At 41.7% G+C, this 21954-nt stretch overlaps 1 protein-coding gene and 1 long non-coding RNA gene across 8 annotated transcripts in view; one reads left to right on the top strand and one right to left on the bottom strand.

The window, feature by feature from the left end:
• Positions 1-21954, top strand: part of TBXAS1 (thromboxane A synthase 1) — a 234721-nt gene that overhangs the window by 189872 nt on the left and 22895 nt on the right. The gene's annotated exons all lie outside the window — the stretch shown is intronic.
• LOC122170768 lies at positions 15504-21228 on the bottom strand. Its single transcript, XR_006171838.1, has 3 exons — positions 20848-21228; positions 18085-18232; positions 15504-17501 (listed from the first exon to the last, which is right to left on the bottom strand). It is a non-coding gene; the product is annotated as an uncharacterized LOC122170768 (long non-coding RNA).

Here is a 21954-nt window from a genome sequence, read left to right as displayed (position 1 = left end):
GTGATCCATTATTCTGTGAAGTACCTTAATTTGCTGGACAAACAAGAAAACCCACACTTTTATTCTCCTGAAGCTTTTAATGGTATCACAGGATGCAGGTACTTGATACGCTGATACCTACAGTAGAGAGATGAAATGGCCTTAACTTCTCCTTGCTGTTGGCCTGAAACCAACCGAAAACAACGATGTGCCATTTTAAGAGGATTTTGACAGGGAGGACATTTCTGTAAGCATATCAGATGCATACATACAGGCAGGAAAGTCTGTAGACTAGAGAGGGGACTGTACTTGGAGCACTCTGAATTTTCTATAGCAGTATTCTAAATTCAGAGTAAGTCTAAAAGCATACCTGCATTGGCAGAGAGTGCTGGGGAGCAGGAATAACAACAGAGTGGGAATTAGCTAAGGCCTGATCACTTTATAGGGGAAGTGTTAATCACAGTGGTTTTGTTGGTTGTTTTTATTTTGGGGGGGGGGGGGAGGGGGAGTGAGGGTAGGGGCAGGTTGCAGCAAGACTTCAGCGTCAGCTGCTGAAGTACAGCAGCAGCAGCAGCAAGTTTGGGAGCAGGCTGCTCATCTCTGTGTAGCCAGAGATGAATTGTTGCAGCAGTTTAGTGAGCAGTGTCTTGTGAAGGAATGGAGGAGGTGCTCTGCTGTTCAGGGCGGAGGCAACATTGGCTGGGGCTGCCTGGAGAGAGTGAAGTCACGGTTTGCTGGCATGGCCCTGGGAGCAGAAAAATGCAAATTTAGCAGGAGACTCTTACCTATATCTATGCATATTAAAGTATTGCAATTGTTTTATAACTTGCTGTACTTAATGGGTGGCTTGTCTCTTTGTGGTTGTGTATATGCCACTTGAGTGGCATGTGCATGGTGCAGGAGTGCATCTGGGTGCATAAAGCATCAAAGCTGGCATTCAGTGCCATGCTTTTGCATCTTTGCTAATGATCATTGTGAATGTACCCCTCTCCTTTCGAACTCCACAGCCAGTGCTGTAAAAAAATGCTGTTTGTGAGAAGAATATTGAAGAGAAGGGGAGAAAAGAGGGCATGAGTGTGCTTAATAAGAAAAGATTCTCTGCGCTATCGCAGGTGCAGTTGTAGCTGTTTAGAGCAGTCACTCATCTCGCTCCAAATAAATAGTAATGACTGTTTCCTGTGACTGTGCTGTGAATCATATTCAGTCCATGCAGGGGAGTAGAAAATAAAGCTGCATGCAATCCACACGAGATGATGGCTCTTGTAATATTCAGCAGTTGGGCCTGGTTAGAAGCGTTTCATTATCTCAGAATTAAGAGAGAGCTTCCTGCTGTCGCAAAAGCTTGTTGTTTATTCTTCTGTCTCCCCCTGCTTTCTTTCCTTAACATATAGTGTTTCTTCTGTCTCTGAAATGTTGACTAAATGGTTTTGAGCAGAACTGCAAGGTCAAATTAGGGATACTGGTTCTGCAAGTACTGTTGCTGTTATTAGTTCACTGCACAGTTTTGGGCTTAATAGAAGAACCCCTGAATTTTCTTTTATCTTTTGCCCTCTGGCCTTTTTCTAAGATTATATTCAAATTGGCCAGAATAAGCTGAAGAAGCAGACATTTCCCATTTCATCAGAACTCTACACCAAGCCAATGGTAAAGAGCAAAGTTAATCAGTGGGAGTCTTTTGGTGAACTCCAGCTGCTGTTGCCACCTTAAGTCATGATGCAGTCGCCTATAACAAATGTCTGCTCTGTGCATGCAGATCAGTTTGTGCATTAGCTGGATGTTACAGGTCGGCTAACAAGCTGGTAGTAAGACCAGCCTGATTCCCCCCATGACCGGTGGGCTGAGCCAGAGCTTCTGTCACACTCCCTTAAAGAGGAAGGTGTGTCAAGTGCTTGTGTGTCAAGTGCCAGAAATTTTCCACCAACTACACTGAGTTGCAGTGTGAGGTGAACAAACCATCTGAGGCTGAAAAGAACCCATATCATGAGAACCATTTGTAGCTGATGGACATAGATAACAGTAGAGGGAAATATGTCCTGTCCTAAAGTCTGAATGATCCCCTGGCTTCTAACGTAAGTACCTTAGTTAAGTGCCTCAGATAAGATGCAGTGAAGCTGCTCACTCTTCACTTTACTGCTTAAGAGGGTAAAGGGTGAGACATGAAGAAGTTGTTTTTCCTATTTAAAATAAGCATGGATAACAAGTCCTTGTGTGCCGTGCTTCCCCTAGAGTCAGGAATATCAATCACAGTCAACAGGAGCACACAGCTGGAAAGCTGAGAGACTTCCTCAAGCCTGGTGTGATTCAGGAGGCATCTCATCTCAGGAAGAGCTCAGGTATCTTCAGCTGGGCAATGGCTTTGATTTGTTGTGGGGGAAGGAGGACAGGCTGAGCTGTGCATCGCTTGAACATGGTCCTGCTGTGTTCGATGTCCAGCACCTTTGGCATTACATAGGTTCAGCCATGGCCTTTACAATGTCTTGATTTCAGCTCATAGCTGGAGCAATGGTGGAACCATTGTGATCCTTCCTGGCTCTTCTCCAGCAAGTTCTCAAACTAAGGGAAGGAGCATAATGCCCAAAGGACACTGGCTACCAGGGATGGTGCCCTCCTGGAGGGTGAATATGTGAATAGTAATGAATTCATTAAACCTCCTAAAGCATCCTTGTTTAAGTAGTGTTTGCCTCAGCAGCAGTCAAGATGGTTAAAAGGCAATTGCAGCCACTGAAATATATAGCAAAACTATTATCAGAAGATGTCATTTTTTGTAAATGTCAGTACGTAGATTTTTTATGGGGATATGGTGACAGGTAGTGAATAATTTAACATAAATTTACATAATATAGTGCAGCTGTTAATTTATGGCCATATTAGACTACAAGGTTATGTATCTAATGGCTTTTGGTCTCTTCTTCTTCTTCTTTTTTTTTTAAAGTTAAAACTTACCCTAGATTGTCCCACTTTACTCATAATTCATGAGACACCTGTCTTCCCTCCCTTGTGCCATAGAGAAGGCTGTGTGTGTCATACCCTTTTTGTAGCCTTATGATTCACAGTGAATTCATTCCCATCTCCAGATTCAATCATTTCATCTCAGTTTATTCCTGTTTCTTTTTCAAAACACACCCAAGGGAGACAAGAAGTACCGTTACTACTAGTTGATTTGTATTCCTCAAGGCCAAGCACTTGGCCATTGCTAGAGACAGACGTTGCTACTTTCTTCTTTAATAAGCTGGAATTACTATTCAGTAATTCAAAGCATGTATCCACCTGCCAACCTTTTCCAAAACAGTCATTTTGGGTGGTTTCAACTCAGTGTTTGGCAAATGCAGTTGAGGATAGGTTTTTCCAAACATTTGTTTTGTGACTTTTTGTCATACAGATAATACTTGCCTAAGTGTTAGAGAGATGTCCATGGTCTGGAGATTAGGACTTGATGATTACAGGTTAGCTTGGAACATCATTCTGCTGCCATTTTATCCAGATGATGTCCAGCTCGTGGTGCAATGCAAGGAAGGTCTGTGCCTACCCACACTTGATGAGTCAAAAAGTTTTCCCCACTTAGGCAGTTGAATATGATTCAGGCTTTCAGGATGGCTTAGTGCATCTAACAGCTTCCAGCATGATACTAATATGCCAAGTTGTTCGAAACTGATGTTTGGCTGCCCCTTGCGTGGCACCTAGGTAGGAGGTGAGATCTTGGAAACCTACTGCAGAAATCAAACTGTCTGAACATCCCAGCCTAAGTGTACAACCAGCAGCTCAACAGGAAGGAATTATGATTAGGAAGTCTGTGTGAACTAGATCAGAAGCTATTTTTCTGAGACAACTATATTTCCAAGCAATTTGTTGGGGAAATTACTTGAAATACTTTTGAAGAGTCCATATATGCCTTTCACCTCCTCTTTGCATCTCCAGATGTAATGGGAGGCTTTATGTTGCAGTTTTACACATAAGGTTCGGTAAAGGGTGACTGGAACAAAGGGTGAATGCATATCTGTCTATTCTGGTGATAGAGTGAGATTTTTGTTCTCTACAGAGAACAATGATCATTAGTGGTAAATGATATGCAATGTCTACAGGAGCTGCACCTCCTGTAGTAGAGAACCACGTGCTCCTTCTTATTTGGGGGCCTGTATAATTCAGGCGTTGTAGAATAAGAGTCATTGCTTCATTTATTCCTTGCATTGGTCACAGTGTGCCTTTTAGGGCTTTTAGGGATCCTATGTGCCTTTGACCTCAGTGACTATTCTATGTGTGATTGGGAACGAGGACATCTCTTCTGCAAAGGCAGGTACATCTCTGAGGGTAGTGTGATCACTGTTTGCTTTCCCATACAGCACTGAAAAATGAGAAGTATTTTAAAAAATAAATAACTGTACAAGCAATTATAATTGTACTTCTACTGTCTCACACTGGAGAGAAAAGTGAAAGACACGTTTGGTTGCACACAATAGAGTAGTTAGTTCACATTCCCTAGAATGAAATGTCATTCATTCCCTTAGTTTCCAGGTCTCCCGCAGACATGGACTTGTTCTCTGCTCTTCCAGCCAGGAAGTACCCTGCCTTGTTTTCCCAAGATGCCTCTCCATATGCTTTGTTTCCTCATGAAACATTGAGGCACTGTGTGCTGTTACCTCACCGAGACCGAAATATTACACCCATGGCCATACCCCAGGCTGAGTGAGGAGTTAAAGCAGCATGATGGAGCCCTAAAGACCTTGTCTTGGAACTCACTGCAGTGTAATGATGGCAAGCACATGCCTGTTTGCCTCTCTCAGGAAGGGTGCCTGTTAAATACCCAGTATGTTCCTTACTTTTCCAGCTTGCTGTCCCACCTCTGGTTAAATCTCCTCATCATCCTGGCTGGATTGCAGACAGAGCTGTTGTTGCATCAAATCTCCCTCCTCCCAGCCCCCTCCATGCCTGCTGTGTCTCTAGAACTCTTGATTCAATAATATATTAGGTTGATTCATAGAAAAACAGTGGACCAAATGCCTACCTCTCTTCTCATGTTTCCACAGGGCTTCTAGGAATGAAAAGAATTAGCACACTGGCAGCCTATTTCTCTAGCGTGCCACAGAGCTGTATTTAGTGTGGCCTCAAACCTAGACTGGATTCCCACTGGATACAGTGTAAATATGTTTAATAATTAATATCTCTTTTTAAAAAATCAAGGGGGGTAGAAAGAGGTTGATTTATCCCAGCAGTTCTTAACTGAGAGATGGTAATGGCTCAAAGAAATGGCTCAAAGAAATCTGAATTCCTACTGCCCTCTTATATTTCTTGTGAGGAACAGTAAGCAAACCCCACACTTCGGAGATAGTTGTGCTCAGCGTTCCTGGAGTGCTAATTGGAATATTAAGTGTAAGACAGCTATGAGTCACTGTGGTTCTTATTCAAGTCAAAAACGTAAATAGCACTTCTCATATATCCCTGCCATGTCAGTCAAAGATACTGCATTTCCTTTCCCCTCTGCCTCTAATAAACATCCGCCGACCTTAAGCTGCTATATACAGGAAGCAGCCTGTTGGTTATTGTGTAAAACTGATAAGGTCCCCTGGGATGCTTTATCTGTCTCTGTTGTGTGTATAAATTTAGCTTCAGTCATTGTAGTTTTTGTTCTTTTTCTCTTTTTCCTCTTCTCTCTGTTTTTTTTTTCTTTTTTTTTCTTTCTTTCTTTTTTCCTTTTCTTTTTAATGCCTGCTAAGTAAACATGGCATTGTGGAAAAAGGGACAAAGTAAGTTTTTAGCATAATAGGATCATAATCCAGAGACGTGAGAATCCATCAATACACCTTGCCTGCAGTTCTTCTGCCTTCATCTTTCCTACAAATAATGGGTTCCTGTGTTTTGAAATCTCTACCTGTTATTTGCTGCTGTACCCTACCCATACCCCTATTTCATGCAGTTGTGAGCTGCAGCAGACCAGAGTGCCTGTCACTATGATTTTGCTCTGAGACATGATGGTATTTACAGCGATACCGTATCCCTGTCTGTGTTCATGGCAGGTTATGGAGCTTTCCGGCTCAGCAAAGCGTTGTGAGATGGCAGCCAGAATTATTCTTTCATGCAGTTCTTTGAGGAGGTTGAGCTCTTGGAGCTGTAGAGCAATTAATGCTCCTAAGTATTTCCAGTATTGCTTAAAGGCTTGGTGTTCAGAGGGTGGGGCTGGGGATTGCTTTGTATTTGAGTGTCCTATCTCTCCTTAATTATTGACACATCTGTCAAAAACATCACCAGTGGTATCTCAAAGGTGGCTGTAGCTTCTGGGTGGGAAGTGTGTGGTGCAATACCATTGTTCCTCACTTTTGCCTGTGGTGTGCTCCATACTAAAAACGTGTTGGAAAACTGAAGGTGTGGCTGGATGTAGCAATCCTTCTCTACTCTGCAGCCTCTCAGAGGCCATTTGAGTTGGTTTGTCCTGGGCTGACTCAAGCGACTCAAGCTTTTTTTTAAGGTTTGCTTACTGCATGCTGTTATGTTCTTTCATCTTGGAGTTGTGAAGAGCCTACATACCTGTGGTCCGTCATTTGTGTTACTGCATCTTATGCAGCTCAGAGGTAAGCGCATGGGGGAATATTTGATGCTCAGTTTGTACAAATATGTCAAATATGGCACCATGGTGGTCAAAGAAGATTGAGGACAGACATTTTACCAGCTACTCCTGAATGGAGGACATGGAAATTGAGCAATCCAGCTGTTCTTTGTGCCTTGGAAAATCCCCTGCAACACTCTAGTCTTACTCCCCCTGTACTGCAGTGGAAACTTGGCGCCTGCATTCTGCTTTCGTCTTTCAAAATGTCCTCCCTGGTTTGCATCTCTGAAGATGACTGAGTGGCCCCTAAAGGCACCTTGCTGGACAAGCCAGTGGTCTTGCTGCTGCTCCTGTAAATACTGCGTTGGCTGTATATGGGGAGTGCTGAAGGTCAGTAGTGTATGATACTCATGGTTCCATGGCAGAATATCTGGTCTCTTCTCCATGAAGTCAACACAGGACAAAAAAAAAAAAAAACAACCACAAAAACATATGAGGAGCATGTCTTCACCAAACCCAGACACAAAAAAGATGCTAGTTTATCTTGCTCTCTGTTTGATACTATGGCAGCTGCACATAGAGACTTAAGCAAGGTAGTGAGGTTGCTTGGCTTTTGGTTAACAAAGTAACTTTGGCTGCTCAGACAACAGGCCACGTTAATTATCTGAGCATTAACTCACGTGCATTTCAGCTCTCATCCAACATTTCTGCCCTTGGTGACCCTATTGCTCTTAGCTAGCCCAAAACTAGCTTAGCAGTTACATCCACATTATCGGTTTTAAATGCAGTATTGACTATCGCTAAGGAATTTGGTGTGATTTTCAGGACAAAGGAAATGGAATCAAAGACTCTAAAAACTTACATGGCAAAAAAGGCATACAGCATCCTCTTGGCACCTTCTCCTTACAATAGTTTCCACAGGGCAAGGACAACATATACCTCCTATAATACTGAGAGCCTGGGGAAATGTGAGAACAGGATATTCAAGAAAATGCCAACCAAAGTCTTTGCTGCACTGATGCTTCCTAAATTTCTGTTGCCTAAGGTGGCTGTTGTCCATAGGTTTGCCAGGCAATTTTTGGAGATCTTCCATGTAGTTTGGCCAAGGAATTTGTCCAAGCAAGCCAAGGGTGAGGCTTTGCTCTGGTTTCTTCAAAGATGATTTTGTCAGAGTGGTGCATAAAAATGCATTAGCACTTTTTGTCAGTAATGAACTTCTTTGTTCATTAGGTTAACATTGGCTGCTGTAGCTGTTAAGTACATTTTAATGAGGAAGAGAGCATTTTGAAATCGTGGAAACCTGGCACTCTTGGGTCTAATTCACAGCTCACTGAAGTCGATGAACAGATAGACTCCCACTAAATTCAGGTCCCATTCAGAATGAATGCAATTTACCCTGGTCAAGGACCTGCCCTTGGCTTCTTCATGTGGCTACTCAAGTGTAAAGTGCAGCTGCTGCTGGCAGGTTTTTTTTCTTCCATTTAGTGTTCTGAATCCATTTGGTCTTATTTTCAAGGCAACAACACTGCAATTGGAGTTTTGTTCTACTTCTCCAAATTAAATATAATTCTCTTACACCATTTACTTCCACTTTCTGGTTTGCTTTTATTTGACCTGCTAACCATGTCACACAGCATTAGCTTTGTAAAGGCTGTCATGAACTTGGTTTGAGGGTTTGTGCCAGGTCAGTTGTAATTCCCTGTTTTCCCCTTGCGTGCCAGAACAAGCAGAGAAATATATATGGTGGGTGCAAGCCCAAGTTTGCAAAGTTTTGATTGTAAGTAAAATGAGCTCTTAAGATCTAAAGATTTTTCTGCTAGTAAAATAATTGAGCTCTCATATTTTAAAGCTGTTATTTCAGCTTGTAATTCTCTCAGACTTTCTTTGTATCCCAAGTGTTTCTGATTGAAAAAACCAACAAATCGCATTTTCTCAATAAATAGTTCTGTGTACAAACTCCACTGGTTATTCCATGGAAAATATATGGGCCTGTTTTAAAAAGCTCCTTCTTCATTATTTCCTTCTCTTTAGTAGCAATCGTACTAGTTTTCATAAGATGCCTTTTTTTTTTCCTGCCTGGTACATTTGAATAATTTACACATCCCTGCTGCATGGGAATTGGAGAGTGAAGCAGACTTCCTGAGGGAATGTTGCTGTAATCTTTATTCCTGTGATTATTGCTACAATACCACTGAGAATTTCCACCTTGGATCTGGGTTTTATCAGAGCATACAATGTTCAAAAACCTAATAGGATATAGTTTCTTGAAAGCTTGCAGCGTGTACTTAAACTGATAAGACAATGTGGATTTAATGTTGCTCTCTATGTTAGACATTGGCTCTTTTTACAATACAGGAACTGCAGATGGGTAGACCATTGTAGACCATTGCTCTTCAGTGAAAGACCATTGATTTGATTACCCCAAATAACTATCTGGATTCCTAGTTTCTTCTCTGTGGGACTAGACCCTGGGTGTTTCCCAAGGCCATCATCAAAGCTTCTAAACTGTGGTTGTGTAGTCCTGTAGATGTACCTGACCTGGATGAAGAACAGCAACAGGTGGTCAACCCATCTTTTGCTTGCTCTGTAGGTTATATTCCTTTCAAATCTGCAAGCCTGAGTTGTTGCATCCAAACCTGCCTCAGTAAAAATGACCACATTTAGCATGAAGATTTTTCATCTAGTGAAAGACTTTAGCATGAAATAGTAGGGATTTTGGAGTGAGTGAGTGGAAAGCAATTGCCTAGGCAGATCTGCTCAGATCCTGACCTGAAGGGCTGGTAGTTATACTTGCAGGGGTGATCAATGGAAGCAGTAACTTGGTCTGGCTCAGATGTGTGCACAACACGTACTGTGCTTAAGATACAGCTGCTGAAATGAACCACTGTCCCTTCTGAATAAAATTCAAAATGTTAAAGAAATAGCATGAAGGGGAAAACCAAGGAGACTCCTTTCCTAAGAACCAAAGGAGATAACTGGTCAACACAGTGTGTGCTTTTATAAGGAAGGAGATGCTCAGAGCCTCGTTTGAAAAGAACTGAGCATCTCCTGTACACACCAGCAATATATAGTAGGTTATGGAGCACATGCCAGGCCTTCACAACCAACTTGAAACCTCTATTAAAATATCACTAGCTGCAATTTTAATATACACAGGAAAAGAAAGAGACATCAAGATCTTAAGCCCTGGCAGTAACATGGCATTTGTTAAAAAAAACCCTCATCTTTAATGATCAAAGCTGTTGTTAGTATATGGGTGAACACAGGTATCTATTTCATGGTTTTCAATTTTACTTTAAGCTTTCAATAGTGAATGAAATCTTTCTAAACTATAGAAATAAATTATATTTTCACAGCTTACCATGTTATTAGAAATCATAAAAGGGGATCTTTTCCAAGTGCTAATTTTTCTGAAAATTGAATTTTTCAGGAAATTCCCATTGGACAATGATTGAATCTGCTCATGTATAACCCAGGGTCACTTCCCCAAAGCCATTAAATTAAGGGGGATTTCCTTTGGGTTCCCACAGACAGCTGCTGCAAGGGATTCTTGCTTAACTTCTCCAGGCTCATGTGTCGTGTTGGTAGGTTGGTTGCTCTTTTAGTACTGCCTTGACCTCCAAGGTTTTCAGATAGGAACAGTGCACATCACAGATGGATATGTTTTCCTTCAGGGTATTGTATTGTGGCCCTTTCATATGAGTGGATTGAACTTGATTTAGGGGGAGCAGGAGTAGAATAAAAGGGATGCTTCAGTTTCCTAAGGGAAAATGAAGTGAGCTGTATAATCTTAACTGTTTGTTTTAACTCTTGCTGCAGTCTCTGGCTTTCTCTAAAGAAAGTCTTTTGTCTGTTGGCAGTGACTGCAGAGTGGTTTATAGCTTCCTAAGCTTTAGCTTTGTGTAGTAGAAGTGGTACATATAGGCAGCGCTGTAGGCAAAGCTTTTTATGTTTTAGTGGAGAGTGTTTTCTCCTTTAAAAATGTCAAGATTAATACTGTGATGCAAAGGAGCAGGGCCTCCATTAACCCTCCCCAACAAGGAATGATCCTGAGATCTTACTAGTTCTTTATTGGAGCAGTGGGTTTCCCCATAAGGCATCATTTGTTATATTACTTCCACCTTGTAAATTACATTTTCCTATTTCTTTTTCTTTCTCTCTTTTTTTAAATTATGCTCTGGAGAGGAGAGGGGAGGGAAAGGGCAAGGTACGTCACTGAGTTAGAGTTTGAGGGAGTAAAGAAAGGAGCATAATGGAGTCCTTTCCATCCAGAAGAAGAATAGCACAAGCTCAGAAAGGAGAAGGTGTCTTGCAGAGACTTGTAGAACAAAAGAATAGGAAGGTTCCTATGGATCCACTGCATCAGGGTTGTTTTTGATAGGCAGATTAAGTGCTTTTGGAAACCTGCAGCACTTATACCTGTATGTTCATCTACTGGCTCGTTTCTTACATTTTTAGGAAGGATCTCATCACCCGTTGCATTCTTGAATATTACCAGAAAACCAGCGATGCTTTGTGCTAAAGTGATTCGATCCACCTCGGAATTGCTTTGCTGTCAGTGGTGAAATCTATGTGATGATGAATCTGTCATTCCTCCTCCCCTTTCATGAAAACATGTTAAAGTCAGAGCTGCTCAAGGACTAAGGCTCAGGACAGTCTTTATTTATCAAGCCAGGAATGAAGGCAAAAATGTCTAAAGAGAGGAAATGTATGTAATATCTATAAGCCTGACGTCGATGTCCATTCTTCCTTTTGCAAGAAGAAATGAAAGCAGCAGAACTGAAATCCAGTTAATGTTTTAGCAGTGTTTGTCCTTGTAAGATGTTTAATTGCAGAAACAAGCCTCGCATCCTTATGCCCTTCCTAGATACTATTAACATATCTGTTATACTGTAAAAATGGTTTTATATGAATCAATTCTTATGCATCCATCATCATTCAGTTACACAGTGACTGTTTAGTATTTATCTGGTATTTTTCATTGATCCCATCATTTCAGCATCCAGGTTCCTTACAAAGTGTGAATAATCTAGGTGATCTATACAAATACTCAATTAATTTTAATTTATTACTATTTGTGTCACTGGCTTCATAGGGCTGATTTGCACAAGCAAACGCTGGCCCAGAGCCCCAGGCTCACATCCAATGGGTTCTCAGTGGAGAGGACCTTGAAGCCCAGAGGCAGGGGACAGCAGTCTGCTGATGCACAATGGTGCATTGATCTTAACGAGGTAGGAAGGTTTTTCAGATCTTTTAACTACTCTTAATAAACACAGTCTTGAAATTGTGGGATTTCACAGATACAATTTCTCTGTATTTATTTCATTGTCATCGAAAATAATTAATATTGCATCTTTAAAATGCTGCTAGGGCAGGTAAATTGTAATTAATCATGTGCCCTTCATCAATAACTAATTATTCGATTACATTAAAGATAATCTTGTTTTCAGCAAATATCAATCATTAAATGAACTATTGTTTATTTCTAATTCCTAACGTCAATACTATTAATTCTGTAATTGCAAGTGTCATGAAATGGCTAGAGCATAATAAAATATATATGCCCTCTAACCTCCATATTAAATCATGGTGACATATTGACAGATACTATAGTGTTGCAGATAAGTCAACCTTTTTGTAGCCACCTCTTTTCAGTTGAAATAGCTGGGACAAAATGAGAAATAAATACTGCCTGTGTCATCATTAAACCCATTTAGAAAGGTCTAAGGAAGCAAACGAACACTTAGCACACTGATAAATCCAGACATTTAAAAATAGTATGCAGCTATTTATGTTGCCTGGAGTATTAATAACTTTATTTACAACTGAAATAAAGCTCAGCTGGGAGAGCCAACCCCTGTATGACATTTCTGTTTCATGTGGGAGCAGAGGTGGCTCTAACATTTTTTTTAACTAATGGAGAACTAATCAGAAAATTTTGTAGCAGATGCTGTGTGTGTGCACAAATAATGGCGATGGAGGTTTAGGAGAGCTATTTTGCACAAAACAAAACCAGCATACTTTATTCATCATCAAAGCAGCGCAAATGAGATGAGAATACTTTGTTGTAATGCACAGAAAAACAGGAAAAAATAACTGATGACCATTACATTTTATAAAACCTTGTAACTTTTCACGATGTATCGTGCACACTCATATTGCTGTATGCTTGCCTGGGACAACTTGGAAATTGCCAGGGCTAACTGGCCCTGCCCAGGTCCCATGAGTGGTTGCTGGGCCCTTCCTGTAGTGGTGCATTGTGGTGTTGAGCTGAGTGCTGCCATGGGCACCATCCCCATGCAACATGAAGGGAAGGTGACAGTGAGAAGCATACATTCATGCAGGACTACCAATGCTTGATAATCTGGGGTGATTTAGATGATCCGGGCTTGCAGGTCAAGTATTTGTTCCTTGGTCTGAGCCCTGTGCTGGACTGGGGAGCCAGAGCAGTGGCAGCTGCTCAGTACCCTCTGTATCAGGCATGAAGGTGGTCATCTATTCAAAGACTGGCACTGGCTTTTAAATCCTCTGTGAAATGGAAGTAGACATTCCAATCAATGTGGGGCTTTGCTGCTTCAGCAGGGCGAGCTGTTTATGTTACTAAAAGACAGGTATTTGAATTTGCAAAAGCAGTTTTTTCCTGTCTCATTCAATCTTTCTGCTGCAGCAGTTTCAGTCACTGAATGGTGTGTGTGTAGTTAATTGGCAGTCCTAGAGAAGGCTAGGAGAGCAGAGGGGGGTTGGAAAAGGGAAGTGCTAACCCTTTTCCACCCCAAATCCCCAGAACCCCAGACGGCTCAGTTTCAACACAGGCAGCCAGATGCAGGGTAGCCACGTGCTCCCAAAGAGCCACTGGGGACCTCTTTGCAGCCCCTCCCTGTGTTGCTTGAGGGCACCTGAAGGGGCTTTGGAGTTCAAAATGTTCCATTTTTACCAAAGGGAAAGAGCTTGTTGAACGGCTACATAAATAGTGACAAAACTGGGACTTTGAGAAAATAGCTTCTTGTATTTGTTGTGCTCTCAGTCTCCTGAATGTGTTGGCATTCTTTACTGTTAATGAGGGCTTAGCACTTTTCTCTGGCCTGTGTTGCTTTCCTGACAGGTGTTCATCCTGGCCCCTAGGTATAAAGGGCATGTGGCTGATGGTTCCAGCATTGTATTTGTCAAGCTCCTCTGTTAATCCATGGCTGAAATAAACTCAGAAGTCTGCTTTCTGAACTAGTCAGAGCCAAAGCTCTTACAGGAATAGCTTGGATGGTTCTCAATAGGGAAAGGTTTCCTCTATCTCCAGGTTGACCTAGGACAGTCCCAGTGACCTCAGACAGGAAGGCCATCACACCTAGCCCTTCCTCCTTGTAGGAGGCAACACTCCAGAGCAAAAGCCTGCGTTTAATTCTGTCCATTGTTTCCTGGTAGTCAAATGCCTGTTGCACAGCTCCAAGGAGCAGAGGGATTCCAAGGGGAGTTAAACCCTGCCTCTTGAGTTTGTGTAGCTGTAAAGGTGATGGTTGCTGAGACATCCCATAGTTTTGTCCTCTACCTGATGTGTGCTACTTTGGTATTGTTGATATATCAGCGGAAACAGTGCTGCAAGTGAAAAAGTAACAGCCTTATCCTAATAGTTGCTCTCTGCAAGAAGTAAGCAGTTAATCCTAAGGAAGAGAGGAGGCAGCGTGGTGGAGCAAGACAAACAGCAGACCTGCCATGCCACAGCTAGGCTGTGGGACATAAGAGCTTGAGTGGGTGACAGAGATAACAGCATCCTCAGACTCAGAGGAAGATGTGGGCCAACTTCTTCATGCTTGACTGCCCCTCCTATCCTGTGCCAGCTGGCACTTGGATCATCTGTAGAAACATATGTTTGACCAACCCAGCTGCCAGGGGAGGGTGGTAGAGCTGGTGGCTGGAGGAGAACAAATCAGTAAAGGAACACAGTGAGTGATGTAATTGTTTCTTTTAGCAGGGCTTGGTATGTTGTTTTTTTTTTTTTTCTCCCTGTAAACTCTATCCTGATAATATTGTTTCCCTTTGATAAAACTTTGATGTACATTCAGGCCCATCCTGTAGTGTAACAGTTGCTATCCATGATGTTGGGTTTCTCAGAGAGACTATAGGAAACATGGTGAAAGGGACACGCTGTTTGTTCTCCTCTGAGCAGAAAGGCCGACCTCTTTCTTGGGTAACGGTTGCTGTGGAAGAAGGGAACATGAGCTCCATTTTTCTGACTTTCTTAATTTCTGGTTTGCTTTAAGACTACAGCACTTTTGTGTGGTAAATGGAGCATGCTTATATTTCTGTTAATGGATGTTTGAGATTCTCAGCTGAAGGGCATTAGGGAAGAGAACATATTATTATAGCTTTATTGTATCTCCTACTTTTTCAAGACATTATGGAAAGTTCATAGTAGTATTTCAGCATCAGCCTATACAAATAGTATGCAGCAGTGCTATTTTCAGGCAAAGGTACCTAAAGTGAAGCCCCTAACTCTAAATTTAAGCACCTGAGTAGGTGCCCGATTTCAGTAAGAAGACTAGCCACCAGCAACCTCCACCAACATGGATGAGAGCTATTGATGTTCAGGGCCCTCTAACACCAAAACATTCATTTTTGAGGATTGCCCTAATCTGGCATCTAATTTCAAGCATCAAAGTTTGAATATGGTATGTCATCACTGATTTTGCAATCAGCATCTGACTGCAGAGAAACAATATTAAGTGTCAGTGCAGTTTATGCAGGAGACACAGCTGGTGTCTCCTTGGGGCCTGCGCTTAAATCATGTACTCCACGAAAGCACAATTCAAGTGTTTAGCAATGTTAATGTAAAAAACACTGTGTATTTTTGAATTAAACCAGGCCCTGGATTTAGCATCACTTATCTTCCCCATCAAGGTGCACAGCAGTGAGCGCAGCAAGGCTGTTATTGCTTTTACTGTATTCTAAACACACACACACGCACACATCTGTATCATCAATATCTGGCAAAAGTATTTATTGTTGTCTCCGAGCAGAAAGTAATACTCTGATACAATGTGCAATTTATAGGCACTAGTTTTTGCTGCCTCTTATTATAGAAACAATTCATCTCATTGCAGAACGTGTGCTTAATTATAATTTGCTAATGCCCTTGAGTTTTTTAAAGTCTAATTTACTGCTGATGTGTTCTGCAGCCAGCATTATCTGGTGACAAAGCAAGGGAATTAGCTTAAGGAACTCTGATTTTGCTAGCACTGGATTTGTGATCTGTGACCCTATGCAAAACATTTCACCTTTTTCATGAGTCAGCTCCCCCATCTGTTTTTAGAAAAATGGCTGGAGACCACCAGATGAGAGGAGCCATATTTTTATTTCTTTAAGTGTCAGAGCATTGGAAGCATTCAGCGCATTATTTACAACATACCACTCTGTGTTTGAAACACCTCATCATATTTATAATTTTAATTTGGCTTTACTTTTGCTATCTTTGCTAAACATAAACCACCCACAGATTAAAGATGTTGATGTTCATAGTAGTCTAAGCTATACCAGTGATTCAACCATAGCTTAGTGGTAGAACCACGACAGTCAGTATTGCCACTGATTTTAGGGCTCAGTCACAACAAAGCTGTGCAAGGAGGGAAAATCATTTGTTTTGTGACATCTGACTCAGACTAAAGTGACATTAAGGCTAATGGCATAAAGGCATGCAGTGGCTGAGGAGCACAGGCTGCAACCTCATGGTGTGTGGATCTTGTCTGTGCTCTTCACCTTCTCCAAGGACACTGTATAGGTTTTGCTAAGGGAGAAGAAAAGAAAATGTTGTTTGTGACGGGAAGGAGAGAGGTTAGCTTTTCTCTCAAAAGACATGAGCTTTCTCTTGTTTGTGGCAACTTCAAGTAGCATGCTAACAAATCCACGGTGCTGCTTCTGTTGAAGAAGGCTGTGGATGTCATGTCAGTGCTTTCAGAGCGACCCCAGGGACATTGGAGTGAACATTTCCTCCAACTGTTGACATCTTGGTGGCCTCAGAAAGCTGGCCCCCTGTGGCTCATAATGGGATGTTGGCTGGATAAGATGAAACAGGACGTTTAAACAAACCACTGTTGTTTTCCAGTTCTTGCATGCATTCCTGCTCAGCTCTGTATATAACACATCACATAATGCATCTGCATCCTGTCAGGAATGTGTAATTGATAGAAAAATATATTTGATATGAGCATGCAAAGAAACTGCTATTTTTTTTAAGCAAAAACTGTCCCAGAATCTTTCCTTTGCTGCTTACAGTGCTGAGATGTTTTCTTTAAAGACTACAATGCAAGTACCACTGTGTGCCCTGGGGGTGCACATAAACTCCAGACCCTGTTCAAATTGTGCGGCACATGACAGCACCACAGTACCAAACCATGCTTCATAACACATCATCCAAATCTCACTGACCACAGGTCCAGCAGAAATGTTGCAATCACTTGTCCTGATCACTTCCTGCCAAATAACAAACATAGCTTGTCCTCCCTAAAAATAGAGATCTTACTGTGCAGCAATCCAAGTGCCAGCACCAGAACCATAGCTCTCCATAGTCCACTTCAAGCCTTAAAATATTTTTTTGCTGTGTTCTTTCTGACATAAGACATGGTTAGGGAAATCTATTAGAGGTATTTGTTTTGTTTTGTGGAGCGCAAGGGTGCTAGTGCTTTATTAACACAGTAGCACTGCTCAATGGCAACATCTGGTTTTCACTGAGATTTCAGGGTTTTTTTATTCCATTTTCCAGCTGTGTTGACTCAGAAGAGTCAGAAGGCAGTCAGCCACTTGTGAGAGTGAAGTCTCCAAACGCTTTAAGAGCTGAGATATTCTCTGAAAGTCCTCGTTGGAAAATGAGGGCAGAATCTGACAATACCAGTTTTTCCTCCTGAGGCTTCCAGCACTCACACTTCAGGTTCCAGGCAGAACCAGGAAATTAAAAATCGCATGGAAACTATTGCAGAGCTTTCAGGATGGCTGTAGGTTCGATCTGCACAGAGACAGAAAGTGAAGGAGGGAGACTGAGTTTTCCCAGGTTGTTTGTGCTGTGTTGTTCATTTACCCTAAAAGATGACTTCAGAAGAAGTCCAAGTCAAAAGAATAAAGTCTCGTTGGTTCGGAGCAAAGAATGAAAATGCAGCTTTGGTGTCAAGACATTAACAATTCATTATGCTTACCTGTGTCCCAGCAGTGGGGCCAGCCAAGAGGCAGATTTTCTTACAGCTTATATGAGCTGCGCATCTGATGTGTGCTATAAATCCCATCCCTTTGGGAGTGTTGTTAGCCAGGTGTGGGTATGTGCCTGTGGTTTGAGCTCCAGCAGAGCAGGCAATGAGTGGTGTGAAGGACCCATAAAATGTGCTCCTCCACATTGCCAGCTCCTGCATGATGCTCCCCAGCACAGCCTGGCCCTGCCTTCCCCCCTCCCCAGCCTTGTGGGGCCTTCCTTGTCCCCAGCCTTGGTGAACCCCAGCCAAGGGACCTAAGGGATTGCAACCATTAGCAGGTATTTCACCATTGCTTTTGTCCTTGCTTCTCTCCACCCTGCAGTGCCCACTTTGTATTCTGCTCACCTGTTTTTCCACTTGTTCTCTCCTTTGTGCATTATTCAGCTTTCCTTTTCTAGCAGTGCTTTTGCTCCTCTTTTTCACCTCACTCCTCATACAGGAAGAGAACAGCAAGCTGGATGAGATTGCCCTGTAAGCCACAGCTGAAGGCAGACTGAAAGGAAGAGGAGGGAAGACAACCTTATAAGTAAGCATCTGAAATTTGAGTTTTTGCTATTTCTAGTTGTTGTGGCTAGTTGTGGTAGAGAAGCTCTGGGGTTCCTCATTCCTGCCCCAGTCACCTGACTGAAGCAGGGGCTGTGCTGGCTTGGGGTGTAGACTTGGAGCCCCTCTGCAGCGCTGATTAAGCAGACTAACTTCACTGATTCAATAGAAACCTGTCCAGAGTCAAGCTGGCATAGGTGGTGGATGGGTTGGCTGCACTGTCTCTGACTCCTCATATTCTTGTTTGTAAGCATGTTGCCCTGACTTTTGCCCTATTCTCCATTTTTTTTCCTTTTTTTTTTTTTTCCTTGAAAAATGGCCTGGTTGAATATAGGAAAAATCAGCCTGCGGAACAGGAACTCTGGAGCTGTTTTAGGGTTAAGTTACAAATGTGGTTTTTTTCCATTCATGTTTTTTTTTTTTTCCTTTCCCAGACCGCTCAAGTCCTAAATTCCCCCCGTAAATCTGCTTTCTGTCCCATCAGTTCTCAGAACAATGAACCACTTGATATACCTGATAAGAGTTAACATGAAAAGCGAATAAATCATTTGCTACTCCCTTTTCTTTTTTTTTTGCTGTAACTGGGTGTTGGTCTATAAAATGAAGGAAGTTACATAGAGCAGGAAGTTTAAAAATGCTTAGACAGATGTCATTAAAAAAATATATCAAAATTGGCTTCCTGCCAAGTGGCTGTAATTAAAATTATTCTTCTTAGTGAGAAAAAAGCAGATGCAAAGGGAGGTTTCCTGTCTCTCGGAGTAGGAAATATAAATAACTGATAGTCTCTCTTTTGTGTGTGCTTGTGTGAGTGTGTGTCTTAATAGAGGACTCTTGCTTATTCATGAAGTGGCTTTTGATTGAAAACTTTAGTCAACACAGTGTGGATGGCTGCTTTATTAATCTGTCCTTTTTTGAGTCTTGTTTTTAAACTTGATCTTTGTTGCAATATAATGTATATAAACTGCAGTTGCCCTTTTTATGTGAAAGATTGCTCCAATGACTGCTTTTACAGAAAAAACTCCAATAAATTTCTGCAAACAGCTTTAAAGGGAGAATGGGATGTGGGTGCGTATACATGTGTAGATGGCTAAATACATCTATGCACATCATATAGCTATAGCTGATAGCTATATTAATTCAAAAACCAAAGTAGTTAATGCCATGCAACTTCCTAGCATCCATGGAAGTATGCAAGTATAAAATTGCTTCCATCATCATATCTTTCTTTCTCCTGTACAAGCATCTTTAGTTTGATATAAAGCCTTTACATTAGACTTCAATTTCATTTTAATTAAGATGTCTTCTCATCTAATATAATTACAAAAATTCAAAAACAGTCTCTTAGCAAAATTAGACAAGTATATCACCAGGGGATGTGCACTACATCTCCTTTCTGTAGTCAGAGTTTAAGAGTGGGCTGATGCCTTTTCTCTCCTGCATATAGATGAACTATTGACTCATGTAGGCTGAAGAAATTTTCTCAGTCCATTTACTGTAGGCTTTTTTAGAAGTTGCACTGAAGAATATAGATATACTTCTCTTTTAAAAAAAAGTTTCACTTGATAACAGCATTGATCCATGTGAACTAATAGATGTTAGTGGAGCAATACCTCTTGAGACTAGCTAAGGCTACTACCGAGAAATGAGTTTGGGTGGTGTGCATACCACATACGTGTCTGGGTGTGACACTGGTTACTCTATTTAGATTCCTCCTTAGTGCTCTAACATGTATCAAATAGCACATCAATGTAACTTGTGCTATATGCTGTGCTAATAGCAGATGGTATGGGCACGTGAGTGCAGGGCCTTAGTTTAGTATGAAGCACGTGAAGTGAGGATTTGGAAATACTGTATATTTTGGAGGTGATGACCACAGGCAAGCGTACCTCTCCTATTGCATGGATGGACTACACAGGGGGAAAAGCTTAATTTTATTGCTGTTTTCTTCTGGGCTCTGCAACCGTTCTGCTTCTGTTAGTGGGCCAGCCAGTCTCAGAGCAATAAAATCTGCAAATAGAAGCATTGCTTATATTGATTAAAAAAAAAAAAAAAAAAAAAAGGGATTAATTTTAATATTAGGAGTTGGATGGCACACTGGTACAGGATGTGCTGATCTTTGTAATGATTCTTGTGTGATTTTGGCCTCTTTGAGTAGTCCTGGTGAATACTTTCTTTGGAACAGAGAGCAGAACTTGCTTCTGTTTTTGTGTTACCAGATTATTACCTCTGCCAAAAAGAGGTAATGAGAACAGATGAAAAAGACCAAGTGCATGTCTGATTCAATCTGTAGCGTAATCACCATCCAATGAACAGAAGTAGCAAGTATCTGAAAACATGTAAGAGGAACATGAATTCACGTGTAAGCATTGCAGTCCTGTGAAAGCCAAGAGAGTTCTTAATTGCTCTATTCCTATGGAGGGGACCTAGTCTAATTGAAAAGTGATGTAGGGTTATGGAGGTGAGATCAAGTTACAGAAACTGTCCCCAAGAACACTGTTGGAAAATCTAGCAGCAGCTAAACTTATAACTCTCTCAGAAAATGAAACAGAAACCTTTTTAACTCACAGTCCACTTTACAGTGAAGCCCCAGGCTGTGGGTAATCCATCTTTGCCAATCCCAGGATGTTGCCAATAACCATATTCTTAAAACTGCACTGCGACAAGCCTTCTTGTGTCCTGAAAAGAGATTCATGTCTGTTGAAATCCAGAAGCCTGTGAAAAAGTTCAAGGGTTGGAAGTAGATGATCTTTAAGGTTCCTTAAAGCTATTCTATGATTCAAGTGTCAAATGTACAGCACAAAACCATGAAATATGTCTGTTCATCTTCCTCTGATCCGGATGCTGTGCTCTTCTAGATGGCAATCTGCCTAAAACTCATCCAGTTGATTATTTCTGCTATTGTTAGGAGAAGTCTATCAGGCACACATTGCAGAGAGGTCCTAGGCAGTGTGCTGCACAGGTTTTATGGCTGTTTGCTGAGTGGGAAGGCAGGAGATGGCAGGATTAAATAACCACTTCTGTGCCAGCACCAGATCAACTGATGTCATAGGTCTCAAATCAGCAAAAGCTTAAACTCTTATCTTACTTGAAGTTGTTGAGCCATTTACATGGAGAACACAGGAATGCTTCTGCTGTTGGCAGGGATGTCTTCCCTGCCTGTTTTCCCCAGTAGTGGATTGGTATGTATGTATTTGGGGAGACGTGCTGTGAGAAGAAGGAAATTGGAAATTCTATGTGGAGTGAGTAAAGGGAAACTGATCCTTCGTGTGCTAAAAAGTAAACTGAGATTTTACACTCTTGTGCTGCTTTGCTGCAGGCATTTTGTGAGCAGAAAAGAGAAGCAATGCTTTATTTGTTGGTATTTTGGCAAAGCATGGCTGCCCGTGCAAGACATCTGTTTAAATTCCTAACCTAGGAGAAAGACCAGATCTGGACGAACGTTTGGGGCCACATTTTTCCAGAAGGTTTGCATGTTATGTACCCAAAAGGACTGCAGGGACGAGTGACTGATGCCCCAAGCAGGTCTGGCCAGGGCTTTCAACTGAAATGTGTGCTTTGTGTCCAGCACACGGGAAGGAGACCGCATTCCTGAGGAGCTCTTTTAAGGAGTGCTAAGTAAACAATAAATCTCTCCACAATGGAATTTATTCTGAGAGAATTATCCAGGGTTAA

This window comes from Centrocercus urophasianus, unplaced genomic scaffold (assembly GCF_019232065.1).
Source record: "Centrocercus urophasianus isolate 14NV4802_14NV808 unplaced genomic scaffold, USGS_Curo_1.0 seq_73, whole genome shotgun sequence".
Taxonomy (NCBI): domain Eukaryota; kingdom Metazoa; phylum Chordata; class Aves; order Galliformes; family Phasianidae; genus Centrocercus; species Centrocercus urophasianus.
The sequence above is the reverse complement of the archived record's forward strand: the minus strand, read 5'-3'. Positions and strand labels throughout refer to the sequence as shown.